A 7,178-nucleotide genomic window follows, 5' to 3' on the forward strand; every position below is an offset into this window, starting at 1 on the left:
GGCTCCAGATAACTTTCTTTCTCAAGTTACTAATTTTAAGATAAAAATTGAGGTCTAAAAATGTATGCAAAAGTTAATTTAGTTCTACTTTTTAAAAACTTTCTTGTTTAAAGTTTTATGAGTTCAGTGTAGATGGATTTTTTAACCCCAATTCCCAGCTTGAAAAATAGTTATTGTAAGTAAGTGAAACCACAAGCTACAGATGAGAAATATTTGCCTGATATTTGCCTATTATACCTGATAAGGACTTGTATGTAGAATATATAAAGAACTCTGACAATAATCAGACAAAAAAATAATAACAATTAAAAATGGGCAAAAGAAGGCTGAAAAGACACTTCTCCAGAGAAGATAAATAACCAATTAGTTCATGAGAACGTGTTCGACACTATTGAGTATCAGGGAAATGCAAATTAAAGCTAGAGTGAGATCTCACTCCACACCTGGGAGGATTGTAAACTGAAAGACCGTATCAAGCATTGATGAGGATATAGAAGAACCAGGCTTTCTCATACCTTGCTAGTAAGAATGTAAACTCATACAGCTACTTTGAAAAACAGATCAGCAGTTTCTTGAAATACTGACCAAATATTTATCACACAACCCATCAATCCCACTCTTAGGAATTTACCTAAGAGAAATGAGAACAGGGCCACAAAAAGACCTACAAGCAAATGTTAGTAGTTCATGTATTCAGAATTGCTCCAAAGAGCAACGTCACTAGCTAGTGAGCAATTACAGAAATTGTGGTATATCCATTCAATGGAATATGATTCAGCAATAAAAAGGAATGAATTGGCACACAGCTACATGGATGACTCTCAATAACATCTTACAAAGTGAAAGAAGTCAGACACAACCAACCACATACTGTAAGATTTTTTTTTTTATTTTAAAGATGACGTCATCGTAGCTGGGCGGTGTCGGAAGGTCCCACCAATGGGAGACAGGCAAAGTGGCTTGCTCTCTGTATCTCTTGGCCAATACTAACAAAGCAAAAGGGGGCCCGGTTGTTGGTATAGAACCAATGGAAAACAGAGAAGGAGCATGAGGCGGAGTTGAGAATCCTGTCACCAATTGGAAAGAGGAGGTGGAGCCCGGGCCTTGTCAAGCGTGACCAACCAGGGAGAGGAGCGGACTCTGAGGGGCGGGGCCGTAGTGCCTTCCCCCTATCGGACAGGTCCGGGGGCGGGGAATTTATAAGACATTCTAGAAAGGGCACAATTATAGGGACAGAAAATAAATCCCTACAAAAGGGCACAAAGGAACTTTTGGAAATAATAGAAATGTTCTATATCTTAATTGTGGTGCTAGTTACACAACTGAGTATTCTTGTCAAAACTCATCAAACTGTGTATGTTAAATGGGTGAATTTTATTGTGTGTCAATTACCTTAATAAGCCTGACTTTTAAAAGAGAAATTGGTGGGAATTCCCTGGCCATCTAGGGGTAAGGACTCAGCTGCCAGGGTCTAAATTTGATCCCTGGTCAGGGAACTAAGATCCCATAAGCCTCGTGACGTGGCCAAAAAGAGAGAGAAATTAGGAAGACAAGGTTGCCAGTGTTTGCGTGCATGCATGCACGCTCAGGAGTGTCTGACTCTTAGCAACCCCACAGGCAGCAGCCCGCCAGGCTCCGCTGTCCACGGCTTTCCCCAGACAAGAATACTGGAGTGGGTGCCATTTCCTCCTTCTAGGCATCCTTCTTAACCAGGGATTGAAACCGCATCTCCCATGTCTCCTGCATTAGCAGGCAGATTCTTTATTACTAAGCCATTTGGGAATCCCAAGGTTGCCAATGGTAGGCTAAAAATGCCCTCCAAAGACATCCACGTTCTCATCCTGGGAATCTATGAATGTTACCTTGTATAGTATAAGAGACTTTGCAGATGTGTTTCAGCTGAGGATTTGAGATGGGGAGATTGTCCTGAATTATCCCAGTGGACTGCAAATGCAATCACAAACGTCCTTGTAACAGGGAAGCAGAGGGAGATTTGACATAGGAAAGAAGGCCATGTGACAGGCAGAGAGCAGCAGCGTCTCAGAAGGCCTGAGGATGGAGGAAGTGGTCTCGAGCTGAGGGATAGAAGTGTGTAGCCCCTGGAAGGGCGAGGGGCAGATTTCCCCTCAGCGCATACCCTTGCCAACACCTAAACTTTAGCCCAGTGAAACTGATTTTGAGTTTCTGACCTCCAGAACTGCAAGAGAATAAGTTGTCTTGTTTTTAGCCACCAAATTTGTGGTGATTTGTTACAGCAGCCATAGGAAACTAATACACAAGAGAATAGACCAAAATTAGAGCACAGATTGCAAGAGGCAGTCCTGCTCTCATTTAATGGGGGACCTGCTGGCTTAAATAGGCATCCTTAGACTTCAGTGTGGGTAAGAAGCATCTGAGATGCTTTTCTTAAAATGGGGTATCTCCCAACCCAGCACCCTATCACTTTACCCTTGCCTCCCCGCCTCTACCAACTGATTCGGCCAGGAGGCCAGAACCTGGGCAACTGCCTCTGGGTCTAAAGCTAATGTCCCGAGTGCCCCCAAGCTTCAGGAAACCCTGGTCTATCGATAGCATTTTCTATTTCCTTAATCAAAATTCAGTACAATGACTATTTCTTTTTCTTAGGGAGAACACCCTGTTCCGTGTCTGACATGTAGCAGGTACTCGGCAAGGGTATTTATTTATCTGTTTGACAAGTCCATAAACTCAGACCTCTCCAATGGCCCCTGTGTTTGCTGAGTGAATTCCACATTCTGTGATCCTTGCTATAATCCTATTCTTAATCTAGTTTTACTAAAGCCATTGGCACAGGAGCCTATCTTGGCCAAGTATGTCAGTCATTTTACTTTATAAATCCCATGGCTTCATTCACTGTCTTTAGATTTCAAAAACACCAACAGCAGACAGGCTTTTCAAATCATGAAAGGGAGGCCACGCGAAACAATTGTCAAAATATAAACACACACGCACAGGGGGAAATGGTGCCTTTTGTTTTTTGTTTCTCTATTCTATCCATGAAGTCCAGAGCCCATCTAGATAAAATGCTGGCATTTGGCAACCCCTGTGGGCAGCGACGCACCTCCCTCTTTGGCATCCCTCTGTCTACCAGATGCTGCTTCTCTCTGCCCAACTGAAAGTCCATGTTGGTGGAGGGGGGTGCGTCCTAACCCAGCACCAGCCTGCCCCCTGAGGCATGGCAGGGTCAGCCCTCACTGCAGAAGATGGACCTCAGACATAGACCAGCCCGAGGAGGCTGCCACATTAGTGGTGAGTTTATTGCACTTGACTCTCAGACTGATACAAGGAGGGTGTCTGTGATATGAAATCGATAGAGCTCAGACCCCTCTGTGGTTGCTTGCACTGGATGATGGCTAAGAGAAGCCTGCAAATGTCTAGGCACTCGTATGAGATTCATTTAACTTGGTTAGTGAAGCTGACAGTTTGCATAGTTTGAAAGTCATCCAGTGAAAACCCAAGCCCTATCAGATAACAATGGAAAAGAAAAAGTGAGCGAGAAAGAGGGGATTTTAAGGCCAGAATTACCGACCAGTTCCCTTTGTATACAGGCTAATTTATGTTTCCATGAGAGTCTGCCAGGCTACTCCAGCAGTTTTAGCAATACATTAGCTCTACCCATGTTTATTAAATATTTAAACATCTCATTTTTATTGAGCTGTAAGGTCTGCTGAATATATAAGCAAAAGGAGAAGGATGAATAGTCTTTTTCATGGCAAGAATACAACGGCACCCCTTTGCTCATCACCTGCTCCCATCTGTACAATAAAGTCACATTTGGATTCTCATATTTGCTAGAAAAAAGAAATAAATCATTCTCTGTCTTCTATAAATACATATTATCTAAGTCCAGATCAATTGATTGATCTATCACAACATTAATTGATCGGCATAGCATCTGTCTGTCCATTTAGTCATCTGAGAAAGAAGCAGATGACATATAATTAGTTCCATCATGGAATAACACTTTCCCTCCAATTAGCATAGGCTTGACTGTGATAGGGAGTTTCTATTTCTTGAAGGCAGGTAAGTATTTATTAATTCATTGTACCAGCTCTAACAAATCAGTTTAGGGACCGAATGCCTCCTGTTTAAAATGAGTATCATTGGTCAGAAATACCATTTTCAGTGTGGTGCCTATGACATAGTCTGTAAACTTCCATGGCAAAAGATTGCAGCTCCAGTAAACTAAACCCATGCCCACACCACCTCACTCATTATGATGGACAGTAATCAGTGAGCTAATAAAACGATTGGAGCTGAAATCATATTTTGCATTCACAGCAGCAGTGGCATAATGAATAAGCCATAGAGATGAATATACATATTTATTTCCCCTCTCTCCTACAGGCGTAGACGACTTTCTTGCCTTCTAGCTGTATGAGAGTCAACACAGTGTTTGATGCAATGAAAACACAACAGCAAATCATGTTTCCCGAGGTAGATGGCTTCGGCTGTTAGCACTTTCCATTCACTGGGGATGAGCAGATGGTTTGTGAGGGTCTCTCTCTAAGAAGGCAGAATCATAATTCCCAGCCCAGAGGTCAGGAATTTATTTTCATTGTGTCAAAAGCATATTTTAAAGATATAATGTATATTCGGGTATCTCCTAACTCACTGGGTAGGTGTGCTGCTTGTTACAGAGATAACTGAGGTTTTATGACACAGAGTTTGGGTCAAGAATGAAAAGTTTTGAAGATTTACATTTTTCTCCAGCCTTGACCTTTTGGCTTTATTCCTTAATTAAGCAAAGACATGGAAGCGAAAGGGAGTATTATGGGCCTGCTGTATCCCCAGGGCGTTATGAGGTACCAGACACAGTTAAGCTATCTCAAGACAACCATGTTCTCTGGAGTTACTTTATTGCTATTATAAAAAATCTTTATTATGGGAAAAAAATATGTATTTTTATGCCAGGAGAAGATGAAGATGACAGTTAGGCTGTTGAATGGTAGTTTCAGTTGAGCTTCGTGCCCACAGAGATTGTAAAACACCCTAGACTAGGGGAGGCCTCCTGATAGAATCTTAAGAAACCTAAAGGGGTATATTAATCTTTGTGAAATTCATAGTTGGAACAGGTTACCATTAACTGGCACTTTCCAGTTATCAAGATATTTTATGAAACTGAAAAAAGTCCTATTAGACTTGCTCACAGGGCCAACTTTGGGGGTGTGGCTAGAGAGACCATTTCTTCCCGGACCATCTTGACAGTGGGAACCTGGAGACCCCGTGTCCTCAGGGATGCCCATTGCTTCCGTTCTGTGCTGCTTTGCGGGGCTCTCGTGCAGACGCTTTTCTGTAAGCTGGCTTTCCTTTACCAGGGAAAAGAAAACCGTGAGTCGAAGGGCTGCTCTTTCCCTTTCCGTTGAGAATCTGGCACTGCTTGGACTTCATTTTTGTTGTTTTTAAAGGAAATAAACTGTCCTTTCCCCTCTGCAAAAAATCACCTTCCCAGGACTTCCCAGGTGGCCCAGGAGTTAAGACTCCGCCTTCCAATGGAGGGGGTGCGGGTTTGATCCCTGGTCAGGGGGCTAGATCCCATGTGACCTGGGGCCAAAAAACCAAAACATAGCAATAGTGTAACAAACTCAGTAAAGATTTAAAAAATAAATAAATCACCTTCACTTAAACTACTTAACACTTCCTTCTATCCGTGTTAGCCAAAATCAAACTCCCTATTTAAAAAGTAGTATTCCTTAAACCTTTCATCCTGGGGTTCCTTTGCTTCCAGGGAAAGTCTATATACTTGCTTATCTGTTAACTTTGTTTGCGTTTCACTCCCACTGAACTCCAGAGGACTTTGAGGTGGCTCTTGCATTTCTTTTCTCCTGGCTTTTACTGACAGGTCTTCTAGGAGCTGACCTCCTGGAATTTACCTGTCCCATATGTATCTGTAGTCAGGGAACAGATGCTAGCATTATTCCCCTTCTTCCCCTGGGAGGGTGAGATAACTTGGGGTCCCTCACCCAGACTTTCTGCTCTGGACGGCGGAAATGGGTGACTGTTATCAATCCAGCGGCAGGAGCAGGGGACCGTTAGTGTCCCCTGGCTGGCAGAAGAGCCATGATCTCACGCTGTACAGCCCTGGTCAGAGGAAGCCAAGGGCCCAGGTTCAAGAGGAGATGCTCACAGAGCCACTTCCTGGGAGGGCAGGGCCACCTTCCTCAAGGGCCATATTCCTTGACAATATATATATATTGTCAAGTCCCAGCGTGGGAGCAGCCCTACCAGTGGTGAGGCACACAGCAACAATGAGGCAATCGCTGGGCCAGCCATTTTGCCTCCTTCATGAGAAATAAATTCCATCAGGAAACAAAAGCCAGAACCCCCAAACCCTACGAACAAAAAGCTTGTGTTTCTATGTACAGAAAGACTGAGGCTACTTGCTTTTTATTTATTTCTATCATCACAATGCTCTTGCACAAGTCTGCGGCTCTGCCTTCCCTGTGGTTCTAAGCATCTGGTGCTCCAAGGGGCTTCCAATCCATCCTCTCCCCACCCAGCCCCCCCAAATTCCCCACTACCCCTTAGGACCACTACAAGTCAAGTCTCACTACACTCATCAGATGCACTTAAAATCTCTCAGTCCTAGGTTATGGCTTACTTTTCAGCTCTTTTTTTCCAGTACAACAAAACTGCATTGCAAAGATTTGGAATGGTCCCTTGGATCATAACGAGATTTCACCAACTGATCTGACAAGTCATCTGTGCAGAGCCCGTTTGGGGCATTGCTCCGTAAAGAGGCCACAAGAAGACGCACAGTCCCGGCTTCTATCAGGAACAAAATGGTGTTGGGGGAATAGACACATGTTTCATCTTCCCTCTGACCCTACAACATAGAAAGCTGAGGGTGTCATTGGGCACTGTGTTTGGGAATCAGCAAGAAAAGTTCCAGCTGGACCTGAAGAAAGATGGGCCTGTGAGGGACTTGGGGCAGCAAGGAGAAGACTTGTGAATTAGAGAAATCCCTGTGGCCACTTTTATGTCTGCAGCCAAAGATACTTTTCCCTGGGGCAGCAAGGAGAAGACTTGTGAATTAGAGAAATCCCTGTGCCTAATATCTGCAGCCAAAGATATTCACATTGCTTATTGCAGAAACCTTTTGCTGGGTATCAGTTTTCCAGTGAGAATGTCACTTTGGGTTTCTATTTCATTATATTCTT

Source organism: Bos grunniens, chromosome 10 (assembly GCF_055505025.1).
Source record: "Bos grunniens cultivar Pamir isolate PY7600 chromosome 10, Bosgru_T2T1.0, whole genome shotgun sequence".
NCBI classification, from domain to species: Eukaryota; Metazoa; Chordata; class Mammalia; order Artiodactyla; family Bovidae; genus Bos; species Bos grunniens.